Source organism: Brachycentrus maculatus, unplaced genomic scaffold (genome assembly GCF_059751285.1).
Source record: "Brachycentrus maculatus isolate JH-2025_06_01 unplaced genomic scaffold, ASM5975128v1 h1tg000212l, whole genome shotgun sequence".
In the NCBI taxonomy this organism is placed as follows: Eukaryota; Metazoa; Arthropoda; class Insecta; order Trichoptera; family Brachycentridae; genus Brachycentrus; species Brachycentrus maculatus.
In genome coordinates, this window is record NW_028280963.1 from 636,425 (window position 1) to 655,408 (window position 18,984).

The 18,984-nt window shown below is 31.0% G+C and overlaps 1 protein-coding gene across 2 annotated transcripts in view; it reads right to left on the minus strand.

Annotated features, from left to right (window-relative positions):
- Positions 1 to 18,984, minus strand: part of fz2 (frizzled 2) — a 200,360-nt gene that overhangs the window by 124,285 nt on the left and 57,091 nt on the right. The window contains exon 1 of one of the 2 annotated variants that reach the window (XM_088264026.1): positions 15,304 to 16,290. The exons of the other annotated variant lie outside the window; for it this stretch is intronic. The gene's annotated coding sequence lies outside the window, so the exon portion shown is untranslated. Of the gene's footprint in view, positions 1 to 15,303; positions 16,291 to 18,984 lie in introns of those variants that run through there. 2 annotated transcript variants of the gene reach the window in all.

Consider the following 18,984-nt stretch of genomic DNA (forward strand, 5'->3'; position numbering starts at 1 on the left):
TATGTGAACCAATTTTGAAACATTGTTCTTGAATCACTAGAACTTCACTAGAGACATCTATTGGTGAGATGAAAAGAAGCTTTTTATTAGGCTTTTTATTAATACTAATAAAATTGTTTCTGCTTCATAAAAATCTCTTTTCATCTCACCAATAGATGTCTCTAGTGAAGTTCTAGTGATTCAAGAACAATGTTTCAAAATTGGTTCACATATATATAGAACTTTCAAGAATTTGAGTAGTGTGGTTGTCAATAATGGGTAGAATTGGTGAATGTTACAAAAAATAATATGAAAATAACTCCTGTAATTGGAGATAATCCAGATTTTGCGAACAAGTATTTGGACACACTCAAAATGTTCTGAATAATTATACTCATTGGAAATAGAACGAAATATTAAAATAAAAATATTCCGGTACATAAGAAGACAAGGTATTTGTCAAAACCGGTTGGAAAAATAGTACTAAAAATAAAGGTGGGTAACGCAAAGTTTGTTTTACAATAATTTTACATATAAAGCTATTAGAATATTTAGTTTTATTAGAATATCTATTTTCAAGCACCTTCGAATTGGGAAATCAAATCATATTAGGTTTTCTTTTTGAATAAATCAAAGCAACATACTGAACACAGCATCTTCTTTAGGCTATTAATTATGTTAATATTCGTGTTATCGTAATATTTCTAGCGTCTTTAATATTGGGCGTCACTGCAAAACATTTTTTCAATGTACAATTAAAATCGACAACGTTTCTAAAGAAGATAAACCATTGTATATATTTATATACAGACTATGATTCATATCTTTGGCTATCATTTGTTTGGTATGGAAACTTCAGAAACGTTGTCTTTTTCAAGACTTGCTTGCATAATTCTGCTTAGTTATATTCGTTTTACAAACGTTTGATACAATGTTTGTAAAACAAAGTTGAGTAAATATTTTCAATAGTAATAAATAACATAAAAAAGTTTGATTTTGAAGAAAAGAAAATAATTTGTCAAATATTCATATATGTATTGTATATATTACAATACAAAAGAACTCCAACTTCAACGAAAACTAAGTTGTCTGTTTTTGCCTTTTGATAAACAAGGAAAATGTGATTTAAATTATTGTATATCAAAGGCGTTAAATGTATGTTAAATATTCTCGGTAATCCCAAAATGTTTAGTCTGACATTCCCTGTTATCCTAGAATAGTTGGTGCGCGGGACGAATGCTAATGAATCCCTGAGAAGATTCTTACGTCTTTTCACAGTAAATGCCCAAAAGGCATAAACATTCAACGTGGAATACCCGATACGAAATACACCCTGAATGTTAATTTTTGTATTCAATTGATACTAATTATATTATTAACTTTAGTTATTTAAAAAAAAATGTATCGATATGAAACGTTTAAGATTTAGTAATAACGATAAATAATGGAAATGGAAACTATACATTCCGAGGAAAACTTGTTATGATTTAAGTATTTGAAAAACTTAAAAGTGGTCAGGTCAGGAGTCGGAATAATTGGCGTGTAGGTATGTATGAGGAAATGAATGAATGTGGAGAGGCGAAGAATTTTTTGCAAAGACAGATTGGTGTGGCGTTTTATTCTCTCTGCTCTCGCTCATAGTTAGTTTATTTACTCAGTTTTAGAAACTATAAACCTCTTTATGACTATTATAGGTGTCTCAACTTGAAATGAAACATTTATCATTTTTATACGAAAGTAGACAGAAATCTAAGAGCTTACGATCTGGCATGTAGATTGCTTAAATGATCACTTTATACACTTGTGTAACATTTACCGTTTTGCGCATTATTGAAAAACGCTTATTGCATTAATTTTTTAAAGATGAATATATGTAATGGTATTAGATTCCTTTCACATTCGAGTAGTTATTCAATAGATTTGGAAGTGTGGCTGATAGATGTGCTATCAAAATTCATTCCAAATCAGTTTGGATATATATTTTTTTTTAGGAGAGAGAGAGCCTAAAATAACATGAAAAAAAAATTGGGATACTTCTATTGACCAATTGATTATAAACTATTTATTATTTTTATTCTATGAGACACTGGAATATTCATCCTACGGGTGACGTCAATATTATAGGGGTCGTAACTTGACATGAAACATTCATTGCATTCTTACGAAAGAAGATTGGAAGATAGATATGTAGCAGTATATAATTAAATTGATAGTCTAATTGATAGTATAATTAAATACGTAACAAATTATTTACTTTTACATGATTTGTATATACTGTTGTGTATTTCCCTCTCCCAGCACAAGAGCTTAGACTCTTTATTGGAGAGAACGGCGTAACCAATTTTAAGATTTTAAGATTAAAAGTAGAAATGTCTAGCAAATGACTTAAATTATAAAAAAATATTATAACTATATTGAATAAAAAAATGTCGTTTGTACCTGCATATATTTTATGGCCGCACCTATACGTGTGTGGGAAATGGGGTCCCCAAAGAATCCGTTTTCGAAAATTCCGGAGAAAACCTTGGTGAAGAATAGTTTGAAGTTTCACATAATTTTAGGATTTCTGGAAGGTTCAAGTATTTCCAGAGATATTAGTTTTTGCGATCTTAATCGAAATGAAGCGAAAGCGGTCAATTAATTAATTTCTTTTATTTACAAATATGTTTCGTAACTGACATCAATTTGAAACATACTTCATTTTATAAAGGTAATGTTTTGTTCAATCCTATAAATTAATACAATTTTTTTAATCGAATTTTGTATTTAAAAATAAATAAATGAATGTGTCGCAATTCAGAATTTTCATTTATCACGTTGTAGGTAGTTATTCGGGAATGCGAATCTCGGAAAGTAATGGCCGATTGGAGCCAAAAAGCTGTCAACAGAGCATTAAAAATAATCAAATATTTGTTTCAAAATATTGACTTAAGCGGGCTGAAAACATACCTTTTGGAAATGACAAAATCTCCTTATTAACCTTATTCGCACTCAATGGCGCATAGGTCACTGTATCCTATATAAGCAGCCGTATCTTGATCGTAAAAAATAAAGGAAAGGTCCTGCGTTTTACCAGTCTAGGAGGGTAGTATTAAATAAATATCACAGTAAAAAATCGCTAATGTTCTTTATTTTGACCCCCCTGGGAATCAAATTAGGGACTTCCAGCATGGACGCCAAACTCGCTAACCATAACACAATAGAAGCGGACAACAATAAAAAATGCACTTTTTTTAAGCATAAAAAATGCATTTTTCATATTTATAATTTGAAATTTATGTATAAATTTAAAAAGGCAAATGATAGAATCAAAATTCAAAATGAGCAAAGAATGGTAAAACAAATTTATAAAACGAATGTAGAAAAAGAAGCAGAAAACGACCGAGGAAAACTTGCCACGATCAGGTTTGTCAAATTCTTGAAAGCGGCTGGGTCAGGAGCTTAAATAATAATTGGGTATGTATGACGTTTTATTCCTTCTGCCTATCCCTGCGGGAAAGCGGCGTGATGGTTAGTTAGTTAATAAAATACTAAATAACGCATACGAAATGAATAGCAAAAAAATGATCACTAATTAGAACAAATGTACATACTTATGTAGAATACTCTTAATAGGTGTACTCTCAAAAAATAAAATATCATTTAAAAAAAATACTTCATAAGTTTCATTAACTTTAAAAAATATTTTGAAAGCTGGTAGGATATGTATATTAGATTACTGTTTTTTATAGCCATATTTAAATCACATGTGTTATTACATATGACTTCTATTTACGAAATGACCCAATTTAAACATTTAAAAAATTATTATTTTTTGAAATCTCATCAAAGATGAAGAAGAATATTATCAAGATCACTTGAACCAGCCTATGACGGTCGTCAGCCCCGTAAATGCCCAGACTTCCATATTCTTCTTCATCTTTGATGAGATGTCAAAAAATAATATGAAAAATACTCCTATAATTGGAGATAATCCAAATTTGTGAACACACACACACAAATTTGGACACACTCAAAATGCTGTATTTAAAAACTAAGTTCGCATGATCAATTCATAAATTGAATAAAAGAACGCCAAATCAAACGCATCACTTTGAGAATGTAGGAACTTTAATCTCTGTTTAAAACGAGAGCAAAACTACAGCATGTGTCACTACGGATGGACGAGATGTTCCCCACCTCCACAGTTTAGACGAAATTCCTGAAATGCTGTAAGTCAGATATAATTAGTCGCAGTTCATCGGAGAATCTTTGTTACTCATTGTTCAGCAGGGCCGAATGCTTTTAGGCCATATAAAAATAAATTTGTAAGAAGGAAACGAGAATATAAATGAAATTTATACATTTCACGAAAAAAATAAAAAATTATTTTCTTTAAAAATTCACTTAACTAAAATAAAAAAAATAATTTTTTAAAAATATAAACTGATATTAAAGAAGTTAAAACGAAGTGACGATTTCATGTAATTAAAGATGTTTTTCTACATAAAACAAGTAACAAAAAATGAATACAACAAAAAAACTTCGTTTTCAAAAAGTAATGGGAATGCTAAATAAAAAATTCTAATATCGCGATAATAAAACCATTTGATAAATATTTAGCCTTTATTTTTATCTAGCTGTACTCAGCTTTTAAATGTAAAAGAAAGAACAGAGGCATGGGAATGGTAAGTATTGCTTTGTTGCTATTACGTTTAACAGATGGCGCTGCCATTTCGGTAAAAAAGCTGTTTGAAAAACATAACTTTATAAGCGTCAGGTAAAAACGCCAGTGACAGGTATATAAAAACACGCGTGTGTTCGAATGCAAAGTTGTGTCAAATTTTCAGAGCAATATGTCAATCACTTTAAGAGATTTAATATTTTGAACTAACGAAAATTCACAAATATATTTGTGATGTATAAACATTTGTGCTTAATTGAATAAAGTATCTAAAAAACAAATGATTCAAAATAATTCTTGAAAGTACTGAAATTTCTCGTTACTGAAAACTGAGGTGCGTATTACATTCTATTTGCTCGAAAAATTATCGAGGTTTTCGATCCCAAAGTTTTGTCGTGTGGAAAAAAGGAAAAAGTAAAAGTCAACCATTAGATAAAAGTTTTATACCCAGAATGGTAACAACCAACAGCCTTGGGATAAAGCTCACGAAACCCACCATTGTGTGTGAACTCATAACGTTGTAAAGTTTTACAGTTAACTGCACTTTTTTATTTTTTGGTCGAACTCCAAAGAAAATACTAAACATTTTTATCTCTGGCCTATGGTTCACGAATACGAAGGAGCTCAATGCAAAAGTATGAAGAAAAAAGTTACGATCAGCACTGTTAAGTACGAAAAACTTATTTATCATTATTATTGTTCTATATATATGGTATTATGTTATTTAAATAAAATCTCAAAAAACTGCTGTTTTATACTCGAAAAGATAAAAACACTTTCAAACATGGTAATAATATTAAACATAATTTATGTTCACAGCATCAAAAGGAAATATTTGGAAAAATTGTCTAAAACAAAAATTATTTTCATTAATTGATTCGACAGTCCCCATGTGGATCTAACCATTTTTAATTGAAATTTTACTTGGCTAATGCTACTTATTCTTATCATTTGATACACGTGTTTCGATGCGTTCCGCGTCATTTTCAAGAACCGTATGTAACAAAAAATGATGCGGAATGCATCGAAAGACGTGTCACAATAGATTTTAAGAAAGAGTGGTATTTACCAAGTAAAACTTAAATAAAAATAAAAAATTATGTTACGCATAGCAAAAATCTTCAACTTCTTGTATCGGTTTCACTCTGTACATCGTTTATTATACGAGTATATTTATTCGGAATGATTTATATCGCTATTTTGAGGATTGGGAAGAAAATATGTCGCATTTTGTCGAATTTCACACGTCGCCATCTCCCCGTACTAAATAACATACCATAAAATGATTCATGCTCCGTAATCGGTGGTCACCACTCCGGATAAATCTAAAATGTATTTACACACCCAGTAGATATTTATGATAATATCGTTACACGTACTTATTTATTGGCGAATAACAATTCTGATGAAACATTCGGAGGGGTGTGACGGAACTATATCTGCGCCAGTGGGGTAGAAGGAATGGGGATATAATTGAGTCAACACTTCATTCAACCGACCCCCGTTCGAAAACCACCCTACGGAGCATTTATTGCTTTTGAATGAGGGCTTTTAATTTACACTTCAGTATTTTTTCAAGATGTCGTTAGAGCAAATATGGCAAGGCGTTATTAAAAACAAGAGCGTGTTAGTGAAAGGTTTACTACTTTAGGGAGACAAAGTCCCGTAGTCCTCTCTTGTAAGCCTCCTAAGTAAGGAAGATTAGCGTTAGGAGGAACGGTGCGAAGAATCTCATTCTGGCAGCTGTTAGAGATTACTCCGAAAGAGGGTACATAACGATTCGCATTAAAATTATATTCAAAGTGAGAAAACTAATATCATATCCAAGCTTTCATGTCTTACGTAGTACGTAAACCAACAACGAAAAACGGTGATGATATGCATTGTGCAAAACGTGAGTTTGTTTCTAAATGGACTCATTTCCTTTATGTAGGCACTAACTTGTAAATTATCATATTTAAATGCTCGTCCGATTTCATTTATTTGAGTATACAGTACGAGTGCCATTTTAATTACAGATTGAATTGAAAGATTAAATAGAACTGTAAAATTACCCGATTTTAATTACTTCGAGAAAAATTGTCATAAAATAGGAACAATCTTAGTCAGAAATTTACGGAAATTTCTATTTCTTCTCTATACAAAGTAAAAAAATACAGTGTGATGATCAAATATCAAACAATCTCCATCACCCATTAAAGTGTTTCTAACATCATAAATAGTATTTCTTTTTATCATAAGCCCGGGGAGGCTGAGATTTCCATCTTCTTTCATAAAAAAGGGATGAACGATACATACATGTTTCATACCAAACTTTAAAAAAAATACATTTCATCTTTAGTGTAAATCCACAGGGTGCGTAATAATTAATAATTTTAACATAATAACTAAAAATGTTAAGTATATGACGTTTTCTGCTATATCTAATTACACTTTAGAAAAAAAGTCATTTAGATCGATTCAACAGAAAATTGGTAAATCGGTCGAAGAACTATGTATATCCAAAATGCAATAACTGTATGAGAACGATTTATATCTGCACCCAATGGTCCATAAGGCACTACGTTTCATTGACGCAGTATTATTTAGATCTTTAATTAGGTAAAAGCTAGGTGATGAGTGCTACGCATCAGGTACCAGTACATCTCCAACACAGAAGCAAAATTCGGTAACCATTCCACTGTAAAGGTGTGGACAGTATTATATTAATAGCGCAAAATTTCTCAACCATGAACAATGATAATAAATAACCATATTACTGACCTCAAACTAATAAAATAGCTAGATTAACTTCCACGCTAAAGCGTCCGGTAAACCAGCTCGTCCGTGGCAGTCGGAACGGCATACATTATGCATGGATTAGTCCGCTTTGCATTTTTTGATGACATGATGCAGATACTAATTGAAGGGTTGTGAGCTGGCGAGCTTCCGTATAATCGATGACAAACAAAGAGTCGGAGGAGAAAGGAGGGTAATAATAAATGGGGTGATTTCGGACACCTGCCACCGCTTGACGAAATGCTAATCACAAACCTAGATTTAATTATTTGCTCTCTTACTAGAAAGCAGATAAAACATTCTAATGATTACGTTTAATCAATAAAATTATCGGCAATCTTTACTTTTTTTCGTTTTAAAATGTATTTTTTAAAATATTCTTTTAAAGAAATTTATTCCTTTGACCCTTATCCGTACCCAATGGCGCATAGGGCAATGTATCAAATTTTAAGGTTGATCGTCAATTATATGAAGGCAAGGTAAACAGACTTCAGCTTCAGGTGACAGTCACGGATAATATTAAATATAAGTATCATAATGTTTACCGTTCAAAATAATTTATTTTTAATAATTAAGCTATTTTCAGTAAGTCTATGTCAAAATTGCCTAGAAGAAAAAGGTGAAAAATACTTTTTTAAAAAAATACTGTATATACTAAATGGACATTTTAATTACTGAATGGGTTTAAATAAATTGTCATAATAAATTGATCCGGTCGAATGAAAAGAGATTATATGCGAATTTATTTAATATAACTAAAGCTCGACACAATCGAATTTTCATTATAGGCGGAACTTGGTCGCTTTTGAGCCGAGAGTTGGGAGCAGGCGAGCGGCGGAACAAAGCAAAAAGGATGTTACGCTGATAGGATAAAGTTCTAATTACGGGCCAAATTGAATTTTATTGCCTGCTATAAGTTAATTCATTTTTGCTTTATGAATATCCATAGCTAAACTGTATTCGGATTAGCGGATATATGTAATTGAAATAATGGGTAGAAATGAGATATTGGTTTATAATTCACCGTAATCGGTGACGTTTATTTTTTCACTCTTTCGAAAAATAGTATTATTAGTATAAAACAGAGTATGACAAGTATAGTATGCTTACTTAAATATATTAACATTATAGGAAACTATTCAAATGGGTAAAATCTATTAAATATAAAAACGTCATCAAAAAATCAGAATACATAAAAATAATTGAATTTATACTGTGCAAAAAATGGGATATTTTAAAAAATCTCATCAAGGAACATTAAAAAAAATCAAATATACCACTAGAAATGTTAATAACGTCATCGAATTGAAATAGACTCATTAATTTACCAACTTGATCTTGTACACAGCTTAGTTTTATTTCGCTTTGAATTTTTACTTCTTATTTTTGTTATTTCAATACTTTTTATTGTTATTACTCTTTTTTACGACCACTTTTTTAGTCTTTCATTTTATATGTATTTAATCTGTGCTTTCTGTAAGTTTGTTGTGTTCTCATCTAATTGATGAGAAACATTTCAACGATTTGTATTGCACTGTATTTCATTTAATGTTAAGAGTTTTTCATTGTTTGCGGACCATAAATAAGTAAATAGGCATATTTATTCCATAAATTTTTAAAAATTGCATGAAATGAATGGAAATGGATTACGTCTTGTAATTTTACGTTGCACATAGAGTTTTATTTTAAAGGAAGAAATTGAATTACTTTTGAAAATCATTCATCAGAGAGTGATGGTAGCTCATTTCTGGTGTCTCGACCCGAGAACAATATGCAAATTGTCAGTTGGGTCGACAGAGAAGGGGCTGGCAGCCCGACACGCGTCACACGAGCCTTGATAGGATTCCGCCCCACACTCTGTAGGGTAGTTAAAACATACCCCTTATAAATTTTAAACTACGAGGTTTCATTTGCGTGTCGAGCGATTACCGGGATGTTCAACGCAGGATCTAATTGTTGCCTGGAACCTTGCTCTATTCATTAAAGGTCTCTTCTATCCTTTACTTACTGATAATTTAAGGCGAGAACTTAGTTGGCATAGAAATGGCTCGGTGGGCGTGCAGATAGATGCTTATACGAACACAACACACAAGGACAAAGGAAACTTTCATATTATGTATTATGCATATATGTTAGAAAATAGCACACGACAGAAAATAGCCTAAGTTTCAAACTCTGCTAGACCTTAATAAAAATGTGTTTGTGTGACGCTGAAACCGTGTTGTGGTTGAGCTATGCTCTTGTCCCTTTCCATTTCTTACAGAAATTTGAATGAAGTTTTCGTTACTATCCTTGAACCCTTTTAACGGTCTTCAAGCTTGGGTCTCAAGTAGGTCTTGAAGCAAGTTCAAAATTTGGTTAGTGTATATTAAAATAAAATAAAATAAAGGCTTTTAAATGTATTTCAATTGAACAACAGCCAAATTTTCGATGAGTATGATTACAATCTCGTTCTTATTGTCGCGGACTCTTCAAACGCTCTGCTTTCAACGCCCCCTACTTTCACAATTTGATTCCTGATTTTAAACACAATCAATAGTAAACTGGATTGAAAATTTTGTGTATTCCTAGAATGCACATTATTTATACAAAATGAATAAACAAGAAATTAGGAAATTATGAATAAATAACACAATAGGATTAATAAATACTCGAATATAAAATCTATATAAATATTTAAATACTAAATCATTCAAAGAGCAATTGCTTTTTCATTAATTATTTACCGTCGCAGTTTTAGTATTGTTTAAACGTTTTAATAAAACTGGCACGTAAAGTGGTAGAATGTAAATCTGTTTCGTTTTGCGGCGAATATAAAGTATATTTTAGTGGCCATAAAACAGTAAAGCAAACGCACCTACGAGTGCTGATTTGTATGTGGAGGGTCGCATGTTCAATTTTATTACCAAAAACACGTCCGTCCCTCTATTGAGCAGTAAAAGTAAAAATTATGGTTATGTAATCGAGTTTAATGGCGGAGTAATTCAACATCAATAAAACTATTAGTTGCTGGTGTGACAAGAGATGTCGTTTGATTTATGGCATTCTGTTTTGGGTTCCGAAGGGATGGACTCATATTGGTCGGTAGGGGAAGAGATTTCATTGTGTTACGCGTGTGTCAAGCTATCACCCTTCTAGTTCTACCCTAAGGGGTGGTACAGAAGAGGGACGAAAATGGTTAAACTAAATGTATTTTTAAGGGAATACTTACTTCACTTCACCTAAGAAAAACATATATTATTGATTATTTTTCTTACTTTTTTTTGCAGACGGAGGGAGGATAGTTGCGCTTATGTGATGTCTCTGACACAGTAAGGAAACTGGACATTTAATATCTTTTAAAATGTATATTTTTTAAAATACCTCAGTATGTTGATTTTCAAATGGATTGTTGTTTACAAAATGCCTTCAAACACCATTTTATTTAAAATCCTTTTATGTGATTTTATACATCTTGCTCTATAACTGTTTGCAACTGTTATGTAAGAAATAATAAAACATTAAAAAAAATAACAAAAATAATTAGAAGTTATAAATGAGAGTAGGTAATATTATATTATATGTTAAAATAACCCATATACATGTTTATACATCATGGTCGTGTTTTTCTTCTATCGTACATAAAGCTCGACTTCTGCATTATAATAATAAACAATTAAATAATAAAAATACAGATATTGCACATATTACGAAGAATTTCAGTAAATTCGACTCAGTGCCTGGTAAAAATTCCAACTAGTATATCCCAGACTAATTTCTGGTATAAAATAGATCGAAATATCAACTACTCAGAGTCCATAACCAAATTGGATTAATTCGAAAACAATGCGACGCTGATTTTGCAAATGGATGGTCGTGTGTCTAGTATCGTACTCGGTGACGTGTGACAACCCTCATACTAGCGTCGCCCTAAAATGTACTAGGTGTACCATACATACGAGTGTGTAGCGCAAGGGGGTGATTCCCGAATACGTTATACATGTATTATAGCGTGGTGGTAACAGCTGAATGCCGGACACCCATCTCACACAGTGGATAAATTTCACTACGCACGTACTTAAATTCGGGTTTGTTATCTGACGAAGAGGGAAGGTTTGAGAATACTCAAATATTAAAAGGGGTAGGTTTTGTTTTGAAAACGTTTTATAACAAACGTATAAATTAAATACGTATTAACGTTATACGTATAAACGTTCTAACGTTTTAAAAAATTCAAAAATTAACATGATTAGCTAGCAGAGAGAGACTAAAATATATTTTCTTGAATGTTTTTCACAGATACTTTGTGGTACATTTTATAATATCTTTATAAAATTAATTTACTTTATTTTCACAAGTTTTTTTATTAATACAATTCAACCTAATTGTTTTGAAAACGTTTTATAACAAACGTATAAATTAAATACGTATTAACGTTATACGTATAAACGTTCTAACGTTTTAAAAAATTCAAAAATTAACATGATTAGCTAGCAGAGAGAGACTAAAATATATTTTCTTGAATGTTTTTCACAGATACTTTGTGGTACATTTTATAATATCTTTATAAAATTAATTTACTTTATTTTCACAAGTTTTTTTACTAATACAATTCAACCTACCGGTTTCAACAATACATTGTCATCATCAGGGTTTATTTTAAATCAAAAACATTAAAATACTTTCACCAAAAACTTCTACACACTCCATAAAAATCCTAAATGTTATTTTTTATAAAAAATAGTGGTGTAGTTAATGAAACTGTCAATAACAATGTCTTATCAAAAAATTAATTAAAGTGAATGACACGTTTTCTTCAAAAACTCATGTGAGCTAAGTGATCGCAACTCGAGTCAAATATCAAATACAATTTCAAATATAAAGAAAGTTTCTTTGATTTATTTTCCAGTTTTCCAAGCATTCCTACATTATTTAGAGGTTTCATATAGTGCCTGATTAGCGAGTATAAATTACGATTTTGCTGTTTGGGTTTCAGACAATACTTAGTCTGAATTGTTCGTAAACCCATCGTAGGATAATGAAATGTTCGTCAAAGTTCAAAAACGTGTACGGGGAGGTAAACTGGATGGAGTTAGGAGGTAGGGGGTGTCATGACTACTAATTGAAAATTGGAGTAGGCTTCTAAGCGGGAGCATTTGCTCCTATTCTGACGCGATACAATCTCGGCATAATGAAGTATTGTGTAGTTTGACGTGTGACTGAAGTAGTTGCCAACATGGTATTTCAATTTGAAACGTTTAACCCTAGCTTTATAAAAAAATTGACGATTACATTTTTTATTCAAAATATGAATACAGGATTTCGAATGAGCTTTTATCATAAATTATTGTGAACGTAAACTCTCTCTCACGTACTTTTTAAAAAGTATTGTACGTCTGTAGGATGTATGTATTGAGTATGTACATAGATACATAAAATATAACAAAAATAAAACATAAATAAAACAAAACTCAATTTAGTAATTTCAAATCATATGTATACTCAAAACAAACTGAAGATTAAAGAGTTTATTTACAAAAAATATTGTTTACGAAATAAGTGAATGGAGCGCTTTTGAGGTAGTATTTTACGAAAATGGCGCCATATAAATGATCATTTTTTTTACTATTATGCTAGTGGTACTAAAAATCAGTCGAAGTTATATTTATTTAACTTGGTTAAAAGTATAACTAAATTTGAAGTTTTAATTTACACTAGTATATTCTCGACTTTTAATCAAATCATCAGAAATTATGAAGTGCTACAAAGTAAATGCCGACACCATTAGTCAAAATATGTATAATAATTAAAACAATATATTTTAAACAAATAAAAGACGGTTTAGTACATAAAAATTCATTTATACATGTCAAAACCAAAACAATTATTATTTGGACGCATGGTAAATTAATATTTTTATATTTTTTGAAATTAATACCTGTACATATTTTAAGTGATTTTACTAAGAGTGTTTCTTTGAAGGTTCGTTTATTGTAAGCAGTCGATTTAAGCTCAACTACCAATCCACACATAATGTGTTATATGATTATCAGTCAGTGGTGTATAGTGTAGTAGGTATGTTGTAGAGTTTCATTATAAATGACAATGTGTAATATCCATATATTATAAGAAGAATAGGATGAAATCAGAAAATTTAAATTTAGATTAAATTCATAGCTTGAATACAAGGAAATATCTTTCACTATATGTAGAATGGAGAAATATTCCTGTAGATTAATTCTACAAACCTTAAAAAATGCACTTTTCTTAGAAATAATTTTAACAGTGCGACAAAATACATGGTGCAAAGAAAAACAAAAGTTAAAGAAAAGTTCTTCAATTCTAAATAAATTTAGATTTAGAAAAATGACTTTCGCGATCTCTTAATACTTATAGATTTTCATACATTTATAATTGCATTTTGTTTCACCTAGTTCTGATACAATTTACTTGATTTACTGCACGGTTTTGTTATAATATGAACACTTAATAATTTCACGTTGAACATTATAAGGGACATGCTGGCTGAGTTCTACTCTTATCATTTGAAAATCTTACATAGATGAGTTAGTTGACTTAGAGACACAAGAATCAGCTGATTTTGTGATCTACCTTAAAACAGCAGGTACAACATACAAAAGTGCACAGAAAGTGAGAAAATGTTTTAAGGGAAAAAGCGGTTCAGTGCTACTCGTTCCATTTGAGAATCTTCCATAGAGGAGTTTATTGAGAACTTATACACATACGTACTACTTTGTGTATTTTAACAAATTGAGTATGAAGACTGCTTCGTTAGATTAATATTTCTCCATTGTATACAGAACAACGCAACAATTTAAGAGATAGTCAAGTGATCATTAAAACATTGATCCCAATAATTGACTCGTCGATAAAAATAACTATAAATCATTCAAATGTGTCAAATAGATTATTAATTAAAACTGGCACATTAAACTACTAATAAACGAACCGTATTGGACTACTCAGATCATAAAATATAATGGGTTCCTTTTACAGCATTGATAATATTTATTTTATCAGTTTATGATTTAGATGAATATAATATTATAAATATTATTAATATTTAAAGCATTTACTTTGTGGTTAGTCATTTTTACTTTTATATTATTTTTACAAAAATGTTAGTAATACTAGTATATAACACGGTGAGTGGTTATATACTAAAATAACAAAAATTTTTGTAAAAAAAAAATATAAATGAATATAGGTATGTAGGTTCTCGATTTAGTAATAATAATGTATTATAATTAATATGATGATGATACGGAATTCGTGATATTTTCATGTTACCTGGTATTATGTTAGTTATATTACAAAAAAAAAGACGCAGTGCCCTATGCACCATTGGGGTGCGGATAAGGGTTTTATTTATTTATTATTTATATTACTAAAAGTGTGCACCTTATTTACAATGGGACTCTGAAATTAATTGAAACAGTGTTGTATCGATTGTGTTTTTTATAGGGAATTATTGTGTTCTTTTTATATATGTACACAAATATTTATATTTCATACAAAGTATTTCATAAAATGTATTTCAATTTTATGTTATTTTAAAGGTCTAAGTGGGCCACTTTTAAAATTGGAATCAAGATGAGTTTAGTTGGATTCGAACCTAGAAAACTGATAAAAAGTCTCCGACACTAACCACGAGACCATAACCCGACTCGTGTTACTCTAATTACATGTAAGCAAAAATAATTATTTCATTATACGAACACGAATTAAAACATATATGACGAACAGGTTTCATAATAGCTGGAGTCAGAATAGTCCAGAAGTAGCAATTTCTGCACAGGAATGCACTCCACTTTAAAACATTGAAATCTCATTACGGCGTTCTATTTCCATTTCAAAAATAAACTGAGTACTTGTATACTTACTGCCTGCCCACTGTCCCTCTGCCCGTAGTATTTGCATAATATCCCGTTGGGCTGCCAGACAGGAGTCGATTTTTTGCCACTCTGCGAAAAAGAAGAAGAGGAGACGCGTCCTCTGTTTGCTTTTCCCGGGAAAGTGCACAAAGGGAAGGAATGGGAAACTATCGGACGCCGGCAACACCGCTTGATGAATATGTAAAGGAAATTAAATTATAATGTCCAGCTGGCAACAGCGGCAGTGCTGACAGGTTACTTCGTAGAACATTGTGCTAAACGCTTGCCGTCTTTTGTTCCACAGGGGTAGGTACCTCTTAACGATGGGGAAATTGTGAGATGGTATGGCAGCACTTAAGATTCCATATTTAAAGAGTTTTAGTAAAGAATAACTAACCAGTCTGCTCTGTGACTAAATTCTACGGTTTTCTCAGATTCAAAACGAGCGCTGGAGTAAAATGTATTTAACTTATGAAAAAGTTAGCAATGTATGTTCTTACAACACGGAAATTTGAATAGAGATGAGATTGAGTTCAATGATCAATATAATATCGTCGTCTCCTGAATATAGACACATTCATGCATCTCCCCAAACATACCCACAGATGTGCCAAGTTTTCCTCGGTCTTCCTATCCAAATTCATTATTATTAATCCGGGCTACATCAGAACACAAAAAGTTAAACGTTGAATATTATAGCGTTTTCGGTTTAAACTCCCGTATACACAATCATTGATGCCGTAAATATGATAACAAAAACAAAATATGTAGGTACTCAGATTTGACTCTCAAGCGCGGATAAAACAAAATTTGCGAGAAGTAGTCAGTTCATTAGATTTTACTAAAAAAGTTATACGTTAAACATTATAGTGTTTTTTATTTATACTCGCGTATACATAATCATTGATACTGTAAATATGAAAACAAAAACAAAATATCTTAATAATATTAGTATATAACCACTCACCGAGATTTTTATGTCTACCGGTTTCGAGACTTACCCGTCTCTTCGTCAGGACAATCACTGCCACAGCATGCAAACAATACCACCCTTCACCACCATAGCACCATTTACACACTTAAAACTACACAAAATGTTTAACACGTGCGATTTTTGGTCGACCCGAAGACCAACATGCACTGAAGGTTTCAGCAAAAACATACATTACGAGCCGAGGTTAAACATGCACTAGGATTAAACATATGAATGAACCAGCTTATAAATTCGTAGGATAAAAGGAGTGGGTGGAGTTTGAATTGGATATTGACAAAATATCCAATTCAACATTATTTCGTCAATATCCAAATGTGTAATATCAAGTATGTAAATGGTGCTATGGTGGTGAAGGGTGGTATTGTTTACATGCTGTGGTAGTTATTGTCCTGACGAGAGACGGGTACGTCTCGAAACCGGTAGACATAAAAATCTCGGTGAGTGGTTATATACTAATATTATTGACATTTTAGTAAAAAAATAAATATGTAAAAATGACTAACCACAAAGTAAATGCTTTATATATTAATAATATTGAGAATACAAAATATGTACTCAGATTTAACTCTATAGCGGGTAGAAAACAAAATTTGCGAGAAATAGTTCATTAGATTTTACTCTAAAAGTTATACGTTTAATATCATAGTGTTTTTTTTACACTCCCGTGTACACAATCATTGATGCCGTAAATATGAAAACAAAAACGAAATATGTACTCAGATTTGACTCTAAGGCGGGGAGAAACAAAATTCGCGAGAAGTAGTAAGTATACAATAATTTAGGTTTCACCGTTGAGTCGGCACTCGAGCAGCGGGAGTTGAATGCCTTTGCTGGTGAACCACACATTCGGCTCGAGTATTTGCGAGCATAAAATTTGTCGAGAATAAAATTTAGTATTAAAAACGCCTCGAGTGGCTACCACGCTAGGAAGTGGGGACTCGAGTGCTTTACCACACACTGAGGTGTCACTGCGTCTCTGTTGCCGAGAAACGTTCAAATATTTGTCATGCATATTAATACATCGATAATTACGTGTGTTACTTTCGCAGTACCATGCGCACACAACAAATAAAATTCACATATTTATCGAAAATTAAGATTCAATACATTACGCGATCTCAAAGTCATAACCACCCGACTTTGTATTTTTTTTTATTTTTCGAACAAATTTGATTACAAAGTTACATTTAGTATATCAAAAGCATTGTTAACTCTGTGATATGGTATATAACACTCTCCTTGTCATTCATCGTTCACTTTATGTAATACCACTTTTCAATATAATCATTTCATCATCAGGTCATTAAAATTAAACTGTTACAGTTTGACATTTCAAACCGGTAGTCCCGAATAAGTGTTTATAAAAGTGGTATTACACAATGTGAACGATGAATGATAAGGAAAGTGTTATAATACAAAGTTATTAGTGCTAATTCGAAAACGATTTAGATGCAGAATATTTAATGATTTCTATGATGTTTAAAGAAAAAATTATTCAAGTCTACCTTAACCTTTCAATAACTCTTTTCTTTTTAAAACCAAATATTTATTAAAAAAATGTTTTTCTATTTTAAAAACGGTGTTTAAAAAAAATCAATTACGTCAAATGGTACCGAAGTTTAAATAAAAATAAATATACGATGTATCGTACGTTATCGGGCTTTTAGTATTTGTATTTTTTTATGTAACGCACATATTAAAATTTTAGCTTTGATAAAAGCATGATATCATGCCCAAAAATATCTAATATTTATAATGTGACATCTTTTATTACAATATATCAAAAGGTATGTATAGATGGAGGAATTTACAACTATACCTGCACTAGCAAATTGCGTAAGGAATTCGATACCAACCGCTTTTCATAAAGATTTGAATTTATTTAATTTTTTTTTTAATATTTCTAATTTTTTCGATTGAAATGGATCCAAGAGTCATGCAGAGTATTTTTTGTTACAGTTGTGTGGATAATAATATCTTTGGCACTAAGGTTAAAAGCGATAAATATTTATGAGAGAGAATTATTTTGCTTGTTAATATTGACACGGTTCAGAAGAATGATAGCAGTGTCAGAAAAGAAAGATATCTTGGAATATACAATCTGATCTCATTAAAATGGCACAATTAATTTCATATAATTAATTCAATATCCAGAATAAAGAGAGACAAATCATAAATGCAGACATTGCATCTTGCCCTCAATAAATCATAGCGCTCACTCCTTTCAAGAACGTCATAAAGCAAAAATCGTCAATTTTCAGTTATGCCGGAATGCCCAGAAAATGTACTATATCCCAGCAAAAGAGGTATATTTTTAACTTAATATTTACCCGCTACAGGTCAGAAAGTGTTGTTTTTGCATTTTGAAGAAATGGTAGTGTTTAATTATTTTTTTAATACATAAACTAAATATTTTTGAAATTGAGAAAAAACCTTCAGGTTTTACTTAAAAAGATCTGTTGCGAAAAGTTCAATAAGTGGCTTGATAATTATTTTTAATACATTGTATTACATATATAATATTTTTAAACTTTAAAAACGTTCTCATGTATAATCAAGAGTGAGCGATATGTACAAAACTTCAGTCTATATGAAGTCTATAAAATCATGTCCTATTTTACATTTATTTGGTGATGTTTATATGAACAAAAAATATTCATAACTTATTATGGTGATCCACGCAATATATTTTATTA